Source organism: Mustela nivalis (assembly GCF_964662115.1).
Source record: "Mustela nivalis genome assembly, chromosome: 1".
NCBI classification, from domain to species: Eukaryota; Metazoa; Chordata; class Mammalia; order Carnivora; family Mustelidae; genus Mustela; species Mustela nivalis.
Window position 1 is genome coordinate 44,603,221 of NC_139020.1, and position 16,634 is coordinate 44,619,854.

The 16,634-nt window shown below is 35.4% G+C and overlaps 1 protein-coding gene and 1 pseudogene across 3 annotated transcripts in view; one reads left to right on the plus strand and one right to left on the minus strand.

The window, feature by feature from the left end:
- LOC309844750 (ephrin type-A receptor 6) overlaps positions 1-16,634 on the plus strand; it is a 519,889-nt gene that overhangs the window by 234,975 nt on the left and 268,280 nt on the right. The window lies entirely within an intron of this gene.
- Positions 1-16,634, minus strand: part of LOC309841038 (ferritin light chain pseudogene) — a 28,707-nt pseudogene that overhangs the window by 640 nt on the left and 11,433 nt on the right. The window lies entirely within an intron of this gene.

The window sequence follows — 16,634 nt, forward strand, 5'->3', positions numbered from 1 at the left end:
GGCTTTTGTAATGTTCCTTTATGGAAAAATGTCCAAATATCTAATTATAATAATCTGTCCCCATCATTGCTAAAATACCCGTATTTATATAAGAATTCAAGAATAGCAAAAAATTTTAAAAATTCTTTTATAAGTAACAATAATAGCTACCATTTATTGAGCTTATATCGAGCTACAATTTATTGAGCTCCTAATAAGTACCAGAAATTATATACCTTATATCTATTATTCCATTTAAACCTTTCAACATCCAGTAACACCAGTATGATTTTTCTAATTTCACTCATGAGAAAACATAAGTCTAGAAAAATAGAGCAATTTGTCCAGATACTAGTAAGAAGCTAGGCTATAGGGCGCCTGTGTGGCTCAGCCATTAAGCAGCTGCCTTTGACTCAGGTCATAATCCCAGGGTCCTGGAATCCGGTCCCACATCAGGCTCTCTGCTCAAGAGGAAGTCAGCTTCTTCCTCTCCCACTCCCTCTGCTTGTGTTTTCTCTCTCTCTCTCTCTCTCTCTCCTCTTCTGTGTCAAATAAATAAGTAAAATCTTTAAAAAAAAGAAATAAAGAAAGAAAGAAAGAAAGAAAGAAAGAAAGAAAGAAAGAAAGAAAGAAACTAAGCTGAAATTTGAAACTGAGGGCTACCTTTTCCAAGGCCTATACTCTGAACTACTCTACCATCCTACGGAGTTCTTTCATTGGAATTATTAAAAAGAGCTAATGGTAAGATCAGGAAACAGACCACAATTCCTCTAGTATGTCACTTCCTCAAAATGAAGCTGTTGGAACTTCAAATTCTATGATGGAAGGAGTGTTGTTTTTATATTGACAAACAATATCAGTTTGTAAGAACGTCCTCGTTGCAACTATTTGTCGCTAAAAGGTGGGAAAACACCAGCATAAATTAAGGAGGAACACAGCTTAGGGAGAGAGAGTAAACTAATGAATAAAAAGAACACATATAACCTGGATGTGTAATATCAGTAATGGTCATTTATAATCCTGCTGGAGACTATTGACTTCTCAAGCTAGAGATGAAATTGTTGGGAGTGGAATGTAATTATCACAAAACATAGTTCCATAATTAAAAACAATATAAAAATATTCAAAGTGCCATCCCTCCTGTTGACTCTTTTCCCCCTGCTCTCATGTCAAGACTTTGCCTTGATGCAAAGCCAGAGGATGTATTTCAAGGAAAGTTTGGTCCTGGGAAGAGTCCTGTCATTGTGTTGTTCAGGCTGTGTGTACAGCATCCCTGCATCTCAAGTTTCCTTACTGTTTTTCACTGATGAGAAATTTATCTTTTTAAAAGTATGACATTTTTGAGTATTACATCATTAAGTCAAAAATATATTCTCAGACAAATTTATAGGGCTAAATCTAGATAAGTCATTTGTGTTTATCTGGGACTTCTATAGAAAACAATCTAGTCTAATTTAAAAAATAGTTCTACTCTAAATATGAAAATTTTAATTTGGTTTAACTCTAAATTTCAACTCATTGTACTTCCAGGACTAGAATTCTTTCAGATATTATATAAAAGACAAGTACTTTGAGATTCCTGATCAGAAAAGGTCCCATGCTCACCAATGACTCAATATAATATTTATTCATCCAACAAAAATGTATAGGACCATTAATATGTGCCACACTCTCTGTGAGGCTCTGGGGATTTAAAAAAAAAAAAAAGTAGTAATAAGACCAACAGCCTTCACATAATTTATAGTCTAGATTTGTGGGAAGAAAATAAAAATTTAAATAAAAAATACAAGGTTAGTGAATGTACCATCATAAAAATATGCAAAGGGTGCTCTGAAAGCATAGGGAAGAAAATTTTTAATTTAGCATGAATGGATTATGAAGGGATCAGTTGGAAGGTGAGGAGGCTCATTCTTGAAAGAGGAGCAGTAAAGGAATAGCAAAAACACTGAGGCCTGAAATACCATGAAAAATTTAAAGAAGAGCAAGTAATTTGGTGTGGCTGCAGTGAGGAGTCATAAAGGTGAAATGGTGGGAACAAAAGGCAGAGAGTTAGACAAGGGCCAACACAAAGGTGCTCTTTTGCCCCACGAAGGATGCTGAGCCTTCGGAAGATACTGAGGAGCCAGGAGGGGGGTTTAATTAGGAAGGAACAGGACCAGTAACAGGTGCAAGACACTATCCTGAGCAATTTACACAAATTATCTTTTTAATTCTGACAAAATTATTTCTCCTTTTAGAAACATAAGTAGCTTTACCAAAACCTGATAATCAATGAGTGGAGGTTCAGGACTAGAACCTAGAACCATATGACAATGGCCACAGCAGACAGCAAAAAACATGTTCTGAATCACAGATTCAGGAAGTTACTTTTATTAGATCCTTGAAAAGACAGAATCTCTGAGAAGAATCTGAAAAATATGTTTGTCTAAATCTGGAATTTGGGTAAAATAGAATGGTTCCCAAGTCACTTTACAGCCTAGGGGGAAATCATTTAAAGGATCGTTTTTTATCTGGTTAGTTTTAAATTGCATTTTCAAAGCATGCTGTTTATATCCAGAAGAGAATTTCAGTGAATAATGTCATAGTTGGATATGAGCAGGTTTACTATAAATTTGGGTATATAATAATATGAATCCCTATCTATAGCATCAGTCTTTTTCTCTTCATACCCTCCTAGCTCATCTTTCAATTTTGGTAGCTTTTGTCTCCTGAGTAGTGCCTAAACTAAGTTCTCTCTTGTGCATTCTATTTAATTAATTAAATTTACAGTACAGACATAGGGTTGGGGGTGGATTGGGGAAGAGAGATGAGGTTCTCTCATTTGATGGTCTGGTTCAATTTCTTTTTTAAGTAAACAGAGTGAAATACTTTGCAATTTCATTTTCTCTAGCCGTATCTGTTTTGCTTGTTTAGTTTGCAAATAAGACAGTAATACAAAATATGAAAGAACTCCTTTTCAAAATCATAGTAGTCTTAACCCACTAGTGTTCTCCAAATATAGTGGCATCTGAATAACAATCACAGTTACCTCTCTTGTCTTCTGGACCAGAAACTGGATTTTTTTCCAGAGTCAGATTATGTAGTAGAAACTAGCTAAACAAATGTAAAATCACTAATGATGATGGCTAACACTATGAAAAGAGCCTACTTGACCTAGACCTGTTAGTTTCCTCTCTCCCCAAGACTACAGAATAACCTCTTTACATATGTGTATATGAAGAGATAAATAGATAACATATAGGTGGGTAGATATAAGTAATTAATTGATCGATAGATATATACATGAATAGGTATATTCATGTACATGTACATGAATGGGTCATGAAGAGATCAGTTAGAAGGTGAGGAGGCTCATTCTTCTGAAGAATGTACATGTACATGTACATGAATATACCTATTCATGTATATATCAATCCTATTTACTCCTATATAGCCACAAAAGACTTTTCTGTTTTATTGCTGTAATTCCATTATGTCTGCTAATCTCTCTTTGATAAAGAATGTACAACTAAATATTATGTCCACCTACAGCATTTATTGGGTACCTATTGTGTACTGGTCTTTTTAATCAGGCACTGTAATTGATTCTCCCACATTTTTATAATGGATATAATAAAATTACAATAAATTATAGAATCAGTAGTAAGAAAGTAAAAATATATAAACATTACATGTGGATCTTCTTGAGAAAGGTAAAAGATTGGTGTCAGATGCTAATATAAGAATTGTCTCCATATTAAAATGAATTTACATTAGGCCCAAAACTATCAAACACACACACACACACAGATTAAGTAGAGACCTTTTGGGCTTATATGAATGAAACAACAGGAAATGTTAACCACCTTATATTTATTATAATTTTGTTCTTATTTTCTGAAGAAAATGTTCTTCTTTTCAATGGAGAAAAAGATAACAATTAAAATTCAAAAGTTATCTACATAGCCAGTAGTATCCATATCCTTGAAAACTTCTTTAAAAAGATCTTTGATTTAATTTTTTAATAATAATTTCTTAAAATTACACCTACTATTTTTTAGAAAAAGCAATAATAATAATTTAAAGATAAGGAAGTTAAACATTTGGTTATTTAAATCACCAAAACTTTTTTTTTTTACAAGATTTATTTATTTATTTGAGAGAGAGAGAGAGAGAGAACTGGGGTGGGGGGAGAATTCCAAGTAGACTCCCCACTGAGCACAGAACCAGAGGCCTGACTCAAGCTCACGACCCTGAGATCCTGACCAGAGCTGAAGTCGAGATGTAGAAGCTTAACAGACTGAGCCACCCAGGACTCATAAAACCCCAAGACTTATCTAATATCCAAATGTATTTTAGAGTAGCAGAAAGTAATTTCATGTACACATCCTTTAAAACTCAAATAAAATATATCCTGCTGTATTGCAGCCAACTTGAACATTTTACTTAAATATTTGTGAAGAAAACTTGTGAAGCTGTCAAAAGGGTGCGGAATCCATATCTTAAAGCCAATTTTTGAAAGAAAGCTGGAAATTTACACTTAGTATTTAGTAGTTTACCTCTCCCATTGCATTAATGGTTATCCAAATGACCCAGGAGAAGTATACATTGCCAACATGGAAGCATTGCATTCTTTTCCCCTGGAAGGGCTAATTATACATATACATTAAATTTCAGCAACATACAAACTTGGGTTTTTACCTGTAAGCTACATAAAGCACTTTTGTTGCACAAAAGCCACATCTGTCAACATTTTAAAATGTATTATTTACCAAAAGTATGAACAATGGACTAAGTTTATATCACATAACATAACTGCCAAAAATCATCATAATCAACTTTACCAACCAAACAATAAATTACTCGACCATAGTAGGTATTTCAAAATAGAATCTTATGTCATGGGGCACCTGGGTGGCTCAGTCATTAAGCCTCTGCCTTGGGCTCAGCTCATGATCCCAGAGTATTGAGATCCTGTCCCACCTGGGGCTCTCTGCTCAGTAGGAAGCCTGCTTCTCCCTCTCCCATCCCCCCTGCTTGTGTTCCCTCTTTCTATGTGTCTCTCCCTTCCAATAATAAATAAAATCGTATGTCGTGTCTTGCACATGTATACAAAAAGTGTTAGTGTAGTTATAAATGAATGAATTTAATCAATTAATTATTTTAAAACATCCATAATAGTTAGCTGTTTTTAGTATGGTTTCATAGTTAAGCAATTTGATTGTTTAACAATTTATAAATGGGAAATGATTCTAGAAATTAAGGTTCAATATTGTGTTCAATATTCCTTCTTCCCTAATTTGTTCTTTATGGTTCAATTGGACCAATTTTTCTATACTTCACCCTGTCCACTTAAAAGCTCCCAAATCATTGAGTATTTTCTACCACATAAAATGTGAATTTCTCAACAAATATTCAAGTCTCCCTCCAATCCTAATCAACTAACATCATTCTTGTATCATCTCCCTCTAGTTAACACAAACTCTGAAAAAATGTATGGATGCTTTATACATGAAATTTTCTGAATCTGCATAATTTCTAAGCTTTTTCTATGACTTCCAACTGGAAGATTCAGAAACCTATCACAGTACAGCTGGTCCGTCCAGCTCATCTGCTACCCCTCCTGAAATGTTCTGGATCAGTCTGGTGAAAAGTCATCTTATTTGCTAAGTTGTTAGCTCTTCAAGGTTAAGAACTATAGCTAGTGTATTTTTGTGTCTTGTGAAATGTCTTGCTTATAGTTTCCAATGTATATTTAATCAAATAAATGAATAACTTACAATTTTAAAGGCTGAAATTGGGAGAATAGCATGCTGCCTGCCAGTCTAAACAGAAAGAATCAAATATTTTTTATTTGCCACAGATAAACATTTTAGCTTGCTTTATTTGGGCAGTCAGGCTGTAACTGGCTTGAGTTGTATAGAAACATAGTATGTAGAACTTTAATCACAAATTAATTTTTAATTCTAAAACTAAGGGCATTTTAGGTAGAGTTAAATGCTATTTTTGTTGTTGTAAAACATATTTTTTTCATTAAACTTCCTTTTGAAAAAAATCTCTATTATGCTTAAACAAACAAACAAACAAACAAACAAAAACCTCTATTATGTTTGATCTGGTCTGTTGGTTGAAGCCCAATCTGTACTGCTTCAATTACTTAGGATGAAATTAGCTACATCATTATTAACAGCAGCCAGAAATTTGAGGATGGTTATTAATGATGAAGCATGAAGCAGAAAGAGGACCAGCTGACCCTGGTGGAGTAATAAAAAAGTTAATTAATCAAGCAAGAGGCAGATTTCATATTTATGAGTCTACCCAGAGGAGGACAAATACCAGTATGTAAGATTTTAATTTGAAATAATCTCCAATCAATAGAACACTTTTTTCCCCCTAATCAATAGCACACTTTCAGTGTTGGCAACCATAGCTATCTAAATGCAAACGGCAGTAGGAAAGAAGAATTTTCTAGCAGTTAAGTTGTCCAACTATAAACTAACCCACCTTATGAGGTAATAAATGCCCCCCATGATAAGAATTTGTGCCAACTAGCTGGATACGTTTGCAGCATATCATAAAGGAAATCCTTGCTTTGTTTAGGAGGTTGTGATACAATCTTAAGGTAACTTCTAACATTGAGGTTCCAACAGATAATATTTATTGAATTATAATTATTTTCCAAGCACTTATGTATTCTTTGTGGCTACTAACCTTTGAAGTACATACTATTACCATGTCCATTTTATGGATCAGGAAATCAAAACACAAAGAAGGTTAGTAACTTACCACATTCTACTAGTAAGTTTTGGAATGGGCATATTATATTATATGGGGATAGTATTTTTCATATTAATGTTCAGAGTTAGGACTGAGTTCCCTTTATATCCAATTCAGTGTTTTTACTTTTCTTATTCAACTTGGTCATTAGCTGTGATTTTTAAAAATATTTTATTTATCCATTTGACAGATAGAGATCACAAGTAGGCAGAGAAGCAGGCAGGGGGGAGGGGGAAGCAGGCTCCCCACTGAGCAGAGAGCCTAATGCAGGGCTTAATCCCAGGACACTGAGATCATAACCTGAGTTGAAGACAGAGGCTCAACCCACTGAGCCACCCAGGCATCCCTAGCTCTGATTTTCTACATGATTATTTTTTATTCTTGCCTCCAATTCTTCACCCTCCCTTAAACAATTATATTCTTTCCTAACATAATGTGTGTTTGAATATAAACATAGATTTTCAGAAGACTATAATTATACATAAATCACTAAGCATCAAGTTCAAAGAGCTATGTGTATTTTAATACAGATTTCTAGACTAATGCACACATGGGAGACTAAGTATAACTCTAAAGGGACAAAATAATATACTTAGTTTGATTACCTTACATGAGCAGGGACTTGATGAAGAGTAAGTATTTGCATAGAGAATGGAAGTCTCCTCTTAACAAGACTTTGATTAAAAAAAGATATTTTGCTTCCATTTTGCCTGGATCAAATAAAGACCTTAAATGATGGGAACCAAGCTCATGTACTGTAAGACAGACTGAGGGTTCCAAAACAAAAAATATTAAAGATCACAACTTTGCTAAATGAGCTGGAAAAAATCATTAACAGGGTCTTAGAAATTATAAAATGTGCATATTAATATTCAGTGTTACAATTGGTCTCATATCAAAAAAGGAACTATTAAAAATGGGGGATCTAGTTATAAAAATAGAATATAGGTTTATTTTAAGCCAATAACCTACAGCAACATATACAAAAATATGATTTCTTTGGGATATCAGCCATCATCCTTTGACCGGAAGTTTGTGAGGTTTTTTTGAGATCAGGAACCATTTCTTACTCATTTTTGTGTATTTTATATTGCTTTGCTGACACATAGAAGGCTTTCAGTGAATATCAAATAAGTTTTTGTTATCCAGTAAATACTCAATTAGCATGCGTCTGTTACTTCAAAGAAATCACATGTGTTTTATTATTTTATTTATATATTTTCAGTATCTTGTTTGTGTTTTTGTGCATGTATATAAAAACAGTATGCTGAATGTTAGTCAAAAGATGCAAAATGTCATTTATGCAGGATAGTAAGTTCTGAAGATCTAATAATGTAGACAATAGTTACAGATCTGTAGATCTATAATGTGACTATAATAGTATTACATTGTGTATTTGAAATTTTCTAGGAGAGTAGATCTTAAATGTTCTTACCACATACACACATTCTCACACACACAACATATACATGCACAATAAGTATGTAAGGTGATGAATATATTTATTAGCGTGATTGTGGTGATCATTTCACAGTGTATACTTATATCCAAACACTACATTGTACACCATAAGTATGTGCAATTTTCTTTGTCAGTTATACCTCAATAAAGCTAGAAGGAAAAAAAATATATAAATAATAAACATTTTCTATCTTCAGGAAGCTTAGACTAAGCCACACCAGAGACTCTTCTAACAGAATTTCCTATATATGCCATTCTCAAAGTCTAATTTTAATTTGACTTGATTTGAGAGGAGATGGATTTTTTCTATCAGCTATCATATAAATTGCCTGAATTTTTCTGTCAAGTTACTTGACTTTACAACCTTGAATTCTTGTAGAGAGCAAAAATATTCCATAGACATTTCAAATTGCTCCAAATTTAGTGAAAAATATATTTCCTATATAATACATGAAGAATTACAACCATTCTTTGGACTAGACAAATCAGCTTTATTGATTTGAATCTTGAAGTGGCTTATAAAAATGTCATATTCTTGTGCTTAGGAAAGCATTAAGGGCAAAGTCAAGAAAACTTAATCTCTTAATATAACTGTGTATAGCCAGCCTATCTGGAACTGCTGGTGGGATTCTTAATTGTGGCTGACCTCCTACTTCCATCAATTGCATGATTATGTACTCTGCCCAAGACAAGATAAAGAGTATGGTGCTATTCAGTAGCTACTTCTGGAATGGCATTCTAAAGCAGGAGGGGAGTTCTAGTTCGCTGTGGAATGATGCCCAGTGGTGATACATAGCTTTAGTTCTTACAGGGAGAGGGCAGAAACACCTGAGGCTGTGATGAAATTGTCCTTTAGGAAATCCCAAGCTGCAAGGATGACACAGCTTGCTATAGTACTTCCCAATGGAATTCTATCCATATGGTAAGCCATGATTTTTAGAGCTAAGAAACTTGAGAGTTGAATGAAAGAGTTGTCAAACTCTCCAAGGTGGGTGAAAAGTATTTTATATACAATATACAAATACTAAATATTATCTCCCTATGTCCAAAATGTGAAAGCATAATTTGAGTTTTTCTATTTGTATGATTCTAGGATACAATAAAAAATAAGTTTCAATTATCCAATGTAACATCTTTTAAATTTGTATTCACTCAGTGCAAGTCATCTGTTTTTGCTGTACCTCACTGTGAAGTCACAATATTGAATGGACAGATGTTTTTAAAATAAACCCAGCCAGCTCTACCAAACCTTGTTTGAAGAATTAAGAGACAGCTTAAGTATTTGCATTACACTTTAGTTTTTCAAGTAAACAGTAGTTCAGTGGAATTTAAGTTAAATAACAAGAATTCTTGGCAGAATAGCTGGAGCCCTTTAAAGGATGTAGCTGTGTGTGCACAAACCAGAGCATGACATGCATGAACATATTAGGGCACTGTAAAGATAGACAAAGTAGCAGAATATGGCAACTTTACCACCAGATATAAAATAGCTGATTCACAACAATTGAATTTCATATTTTCTTATGCTTTGGGGAAACTGAGCATCCTTTAAAAAATGCTCCTGCACTATAGTTATTTTTAAAATAAGTATATCTTATATTTGCTAGATATAAAACCAGAAAGCAGACTAAATGATTTTTCAACATTTTCAACATTTCTGTAAACAATGATCAGTGCGATATTGCTTACTGAATTTAGCATACATATTTATACATACATACATGCATGTAATACATATATTCTGCATTCATGCACTCTTCCTATTCTCATTTGAAATGAAGAAATGAAATTGACAGTGTCTTCAAAATTGTTGTTTAAGTTGTTATCCTGGGAAGTAAGAGAGTTTATTTCTAAATTTGATACAATGTTTGTTTCTAAATTTGACATAAGGAGAAAATGAAGGGCATGTGAAAGGAAGCAAAAGCTAAAGCAAACAGAATGTTTAATTGTTCGATTTATTCATTCACTCTTTCACTTGGTTTAAAAGTACTAACCCATGGGCCAGATATAGAAGGAGGCACTGTGGATCCAAAGATAAAAGGAAGAGACTTGTGCCTTGCTTTCACAAAAGCTTGTGAGAAGTTTAAAAAAATTCAACAAGTTTACGAGGTTATATGTGACATTTGGGGAGCACAAGGAGAAGAACCCAAACAAACTTATGTTAAGGAAAGTTTTGAAGAAGAAGTGCTATCTTAAAGCAACTTTAAAGTTAAATAAAACTTGGCCATGCTAGTGAGGGGGGTGGAGTGTGATGTGGGGGGTAAGATAAGAGGGTCAGGGAGCTTCTGCCCTTTCATGTATGCAGGCGTGCAGGTGTACAGATGAAAGTGAATATGGAACCTTCTAGCAACTGAAAGCATTTTAGTATGGCTAGAACCATAGTTTTCAAAATGTGGGTCCTGCACCAAAATCGGTAGCAACGATACCAGAGAAAATGTTAGAAATGCAGATTTTCGGACTCAACCATATACTTCTGAATCAAAAACTCTGGGGGTGAATCCGACATTCTGTTTTAACAAGCCCTCCTAGTGATTCTAAGAAGACCCAGCAGCTTCAACAGAGGTGGGGGTAAGGAGTGTTGGGGGTGATGATCTTGGTACAGAAAATACAAGACATGTGACTGGAGTCATAGATAGGCAAGGGCCATACGATGTTGTCTCTGATCTTGCCAGGAAACCTTCCTGAGTTTTTATTTTTCTTCCTTTTATCTGTAGTTTGGAGACAAGCAAGCCAATCAGAATGAGCTTCCCATAACTGACTTCTCTGGTACCACTGCTAACACATCTAATTTTCTCACCTTCATTTTATCCACACTAAAAATAAAACCTTCCAAATATCTTTTTCATTGTTGCTCTAAAGCTATTGTAACTTCCAAACTCCCTAGAGACTATTTTAGCTTTAGAATTCTCCTACCAAAGGTGCTGGAACCTTGGGGATTATCAATTTAAATTCTAACACATGCTTGCTCTCTGCCAGCATGTGAGCCTGCATATTTCACCTTGACAGTTCATATTTGGTCTCTGGACTTTCAAGACACAGTGAATTATGACCTTCTCACCAGAGCCTCCTGAGAAAACTGGAGCTGAGCCATCTCATGCCAAACTTTCAACAGAAGTTGGTCAGTCGCAGATGTTCTAGAAATTAACCTATCTGGAAAACTTCATGAATCTAGATATCATAAAGGTGATATGTTAGTGAAGCAAAGTTAGACATCAAGACTAACATGTCACACAAGGCTGTGATGGACCTGTCTCAGGCTAGGTTACTTGCTTGGTTGGTCCAATTGGTAAAGGCAATGTAACACTTGGAATCCTGGCTCATGACCATTCTCTACTCTAGACATTAGTTTCTCATCAGTAAAATAAAGGGAATGTGCTAAATGAGCTATGCTTGCTCTAAAAATAGAGAAACTCTGAATGAAGCGGTTAAGCATTTGGGCCAGACCAAGCTCTGCCACTACCTAGATATTAGGACCTAAGAAAGGCAATTTAGTTTATGTAAGCTTTGGTTTCTTCATCAGAAAACTGGAAATTTATTTATTTGTTTGTACACTGATTTATTCCAAAAACATTTGTGAAAACACACTCTGTACTCTATACTAAGTGCTGTTCTACATGCTGTGGCTATAGCAGAAATAGACAAAGATCCTCAGTGTCCTGTCCTAGAGCTTATGTTCCAGAGAGGAGGGGGACAATAAGCAAACAAGGAGTAAAATATTTAGAATGTTAAGTGATGCAGAGCTCTGGTGTGTTGCCTAGACCTCCCCTTCAGGACCCAGGCACGCACTTAATCTCTTAGCTAGTGGGTGCGCTGCCTGCCAAAGGCTCCTGGCTGAATTCCTTTCCAGATGTTGGCTCTGTCCCAGTGTAGCTCTGGGGAAGCTACGTTCCCCAGAGTCATTTCCTTTCCCCAGAGGTGGGCAGAATCCAAGTCTGGTCATTGTGGGGCACAAAGCTTTGTGCCACTGTTCAATTCGAGACAGTTGTGAAGGGTCCTCTCAGCACTTGAGATTTGCAGAGGTCTTTGTAGCTACCAGATGGCAGTTTCAATGCTCCATTTTTTCCTTTTCTGCTACCCTCACTTCCTAACCTGTCCACGCTCTAAGCCAGGTGATGAGAGATGCTCTGGAGAAGAGTAAAGCTGAGAAAGAGGATAGGGAGTGTTTGTCTCCTAATGTGATTATTAAATGTTAACTCTCACTATAATTTGAATTAATTCTATGAGCTGGCAGCTGGAAAACACTTTGTGGAGGAGGGCCTTCACCCTGGCCTTGAAGAAAAGGAAGGATATAAATAAGCAGAGAGAATGAGGAGATTTTTCATGATAGCATCTGATTCATGCAATTCAACTTGATATATATTTCACAGATAAATAGATAAAGAAAACTAGTGAATTTCAGTTAAAAGTTCAACCTTTGGACTTAACTCTGGATTTAGATCTTGACCCTATCACTATCTTTGTACAAGTTAGCTAACCACTCTTCGCCTCAGTTTCCACATAAGGAAAACTATGGGTAAGAATATCACCTACTTCCTAGTGTTCTTGTGAGTATGCATTGGTTCAATGCATGTGAAGTACTTAGCAGAATATCGTACTTGTGTGGTTAAGGGGTCAGTCAATTTTGAGTATCAATATTGACATTATTGGTATTAATTTTCAGCCCTAAAATTCCATTCAGACAATTTCAAAATGGTCTTTAGAAAATGAAACAATATTCTTATCTTCTTGTATCTAGACACCCTATAGAAATCAAGTCATTCTCTGATTCTTCCTTTGACATTTATTTTTCATGCCCATTAGCTTACCCTAGAGACAGCTGGCTAGTCTTGATGTCAGTTTTTGTTTCATTTTTACAGGTGACATGTCAGGGTTAGTGGGCTTCCTCAGATGAGTTGACCTCCCGGTGCCTAAGCACTGGAGTGGTGGGCAAGCTAGCTCCACACTTGAACTTCTGAGATACCAGCCCTTAACCAGCACAGTTTGCAAGTCAGGGAGTCTCCATCAGTCCTATTCCAGAGGCATCACCTTGTGGACCCAGAACCACTGTCCCTCCTGTGTCTGTGGTAATCAGATTATTTATGGGTTGGGCCACTTTTCTTCTAAATACTTAAATCATAAAAAATTTTCATACAAACAGACAATATAGCATAAAGGTTGGAAACTGTAACTCTGAACTAGGTTATCTGCACTTAAATTTTGGTTCCACCACTTCTATCTGTATAACCATGGCAAATTAATTAAACTTTCTGTGCCTCAGTTTCTCCTTCTATAAAGTATATCCTAAATTATATGTGAAGTAGTTAGAACTGCAGATAGCACACATAAGCACTCTGGAAGTAGTTTTTGGAATAATGACTGTCCTCATTCTGAGGAATAGTCAATCACATCTTGGGTACATAATGGTATTTTGTATGAGCCTGTGCTATAAATGCCTTACATTTCTTAAGGAAGAAAGAAAAAAAATTTTTTTAATGAAAAAAAAGTGTAATTTTAGAAAGAAAACTTCCTTAGGGACTTTTCTATGGAATTCTCAGTCTTCATGTAGAAATGACGTACAGCCACCTATCCCTCAATAATTTTTTTTATTAAATAAATAACCATTTAACTGATTTTATTGCACAGGAATAAGAAATCCAAAGAAAATAAATGTTAGCTGTATATTGAAAATTATATTTTGGCTCAGAATACTATTAGTTATATGGACATTGGGGAGGGTATGTGCTATGGTGAGTTCTGTGAAGTGTGAAAACCTGGAGATTCACAGATCTGTACCCCTGGGGCTAATAATACATTATATGTTTATAAGCAAATAAAAAAAATTAAAAAAAAATACTATTAGTTATACTGTAAGTTCTATAAGTAATAAGCACAGAATATCTTGTTTGAGGAAGCATTTTACTTTTTCAGTTTATGGAATAGATACAGGTTTGAGAATATTTGAACTTTTTATTTAAAGATTTTATTTATTTATTTACTTGACAGAGAGAGAGAGAGAGAGAGAGAGCAAGAGGGAACACAAGCAGAGGGAGTGGGAGAGGGAGAAGCACGGTTCCCGCTGAGCAGGGAGTGGGATGCAGATGCAGGGCTCTACCCCAGAACCTTGGGATCAGGACCCTGGGATCAGGAACTAAGCCAGAGGCAGACACTTAATGACTGAGCCACCCAGGCACCCCCATTTGAACTTTTATAAAGACACATTTTACTTTGCATAATCACAGGAAAGAGGGCTCTTCCATTCTTTCATTCTTTCCCAAATTAATCCAAATTCCCCAGCAGACAAGTGTTATCTAATTGCCTTTAGCACAATATTCTTCTTCGCTTTGTCCTAGTCTGTACAGCAGCATTCAAATGCCTTTTGAGTCCTTCTAAACCACTTCTTCCTGTTTGTATTTCTCCATCAAAGAAGCTGCACCATTTTATTTTTAATTAATTCATTCATAAATTAATTTAATTAAAATTTATTATTATCATTAACAAATTTAATTAAAATTTAAATTTTTAAAACTTTTAAATTTTTAAATTTTAATTTGTTTATGAACATATAATGTATTATTTGTTTCAGGGGTACAGGTCTGTGAGTCATCAGTCTTACACAATTCACAGCACTCACCATAGCACATCCCCTCCCCAATGTCCATCCCACAGCCAGCCCATCCCTCTGACCCTGCTCCCTCCAGCAACCCTCAGTTTGTTTGCTGAGATTAAGAGCCTCTTAAGGTTTGTCTCCCTCTCTGGTTTCATCTTGTTTCATTTTCCCCTCCCTTCCCCTATGATCCTCTGTTTTGTTTCTTAATTTCCTCATATTAGTGAGATCATATGATACTTGTCTTTCACTGATTGACTTATTTCACTTAGAATAATACCCTTTAGTTCCATCCACATCGTGGAAGCTGCACCATTTTAAAAGAATCTACCTTTTTGTCATTTTTCTTCCTCTCATCCTGCTCAAATGCCCACTGGGAAGATAGATATCAAATTGAGTTAAACAAAATGTAAAGATACCCAGTTAATACCCATGGAGCTTTTTGTTTTTTGTTTTTTTAAGATTTTACTTATGCACTTGAGAGATAGTGAGAGAGCCCATGCTGAGTTGTGGGTGGGGGAAGAAGCAGAGGGAGAGGGACAAGAGACTCTGAGCCTAGCACAGAGCCAGCCCAGCACAGAGCTCAATGCCATAACCCTGAGATCAGGACAGGAGATGAAATCAAGAGTTAGATGCTCAACTGACTGAGCCACCCAGACATCCCCCCCAAGCCCCCATGGAGAATTTTTTTAAAAAGTTATATACCTTTACAATGGCTGTTTGCTTGATTTTAGCAATATTTTTAAGCATTGTAAAAGTATATCATTCATGATCATACTCTACCATTACCCTTAAGGTAAGATAAATTTAATGAATTTTCATAAAACACACACACACACACACTCAAACTTCTGCACATGAGACTGTATCTCTGTCGTTATTTTTCACAATGCTTTTACTGCCTAAGATGGAGGGAGAGATACTTTACTGGAAAGGAAGGTGAAAAGTGATTCCATAAGAGATTGATGGGGAAATTGTACCTTTACACTGACCAGTGACCTGTGCCTCTAAGGCACAAGGACTTACATACCAGAGGAGAGATGGAGGCATTCCTGCTCCATCCATGACTGTGGAGACAGTTGAAGGAGTCGTATATGCACCCTTCTCTTCAGACTTCTAATAGCTTATACTTTGGCAATTGGGGCATCAGCACAGGTAAAAAATAATAAAACTCAGTTTGGAAAACAAAAACAATTAGAAAAATACCTTTTGGTAATATTTAGAAAAGCAGCAATGTAGAAAACCTCACCTGAAGCTAGAAAGTATGCACCTCCATTGCCCCCACCCCCACCAAAATAAGGGATGCAACACATGAATTAGTCAAGCTAATAAGTATATGGAATTTGAAAATTCTTCTCATGTTTTAAAAAGAGATAGAATGACCTCTATTTTTTTGTTAATCATCCAGAATTATTTAATCAAGAATTTTGTTTAACAGAACATGCCCAAGCTTACATATAACCAATCTAAGTCATTAATACTTATTAGTAGAGATGAGAGAGAATTACAAGTATAGTCAAATTTCATGTTCTAGGAAGAAAGCTAAATGCTTTAAGCAGTAAGTAGCATGATTTATCCATATATATGCTAACTTATCTAAATTCCCCTTAATTTTTATAGGGATACCCTCTCAGAAAATCTGATTAAACAGAGGAATGTTGACTTTTATTTGACTTTTATTGCTCTTCTCCTTAAAAACAGTTGAGGAGGTCTAAAACACATATACAAAACGTTTACTAAATTATAGCTAGAAGTAGAAAATTTGATCCATAAAACCAAGAGGGAACAGAATCTCATTTTGAGGATTATTACTAGAGGTGCACTACATGTACATTATCACTGCCTCTGAGATTTC